This window comes from Theobroma umbraticum, unplaced genomic scaffold (assembly GCF_002168275.2).
Source record: "Theobroma umbraticum cultivar Fairchild unplaced genomic scaffold, ASM216827v3 scaffold_50.0, whole genome shotgun sequence".
Classification (NCBI taxonomy): domain Eukaryota; kingdom Viridiplantae; phylum Streptophyta; class Magnoliopsida; order Malvales; family Malvaceae; genus Theobroma; species Theobroma umbraticum.
Window position 1 is genome coordinate 9137472 of NW_018397261.1, and position 293 is coordinate 9137764.

Here is a 293-nt window from a genome sequence, read left to right on the forward strand (position 1 = left end):
AACATAATGAATGTTGATACACAGTTGATAACACTAAACAGAACTAGTACTTAAGCTTTTTCTCAGAAGAGAAAGAAAACAGAAAGAAGAATACAGAAGCAGATAGATACTTAGTTCCTAGCACAACCTTTACATAAATAATTAGACAGACTCGGGCCACTTGATGTTGTGGCTTTATTCTTAAGTTAATAAAGAAAAAGCAAATGAACTAGGACGTCTAAAACCCATGGACTCTTGATTTCTAGAGGTTGATTAAGCTGATCACTGCCTTACTTCAATTCTGTAGAAGTTCT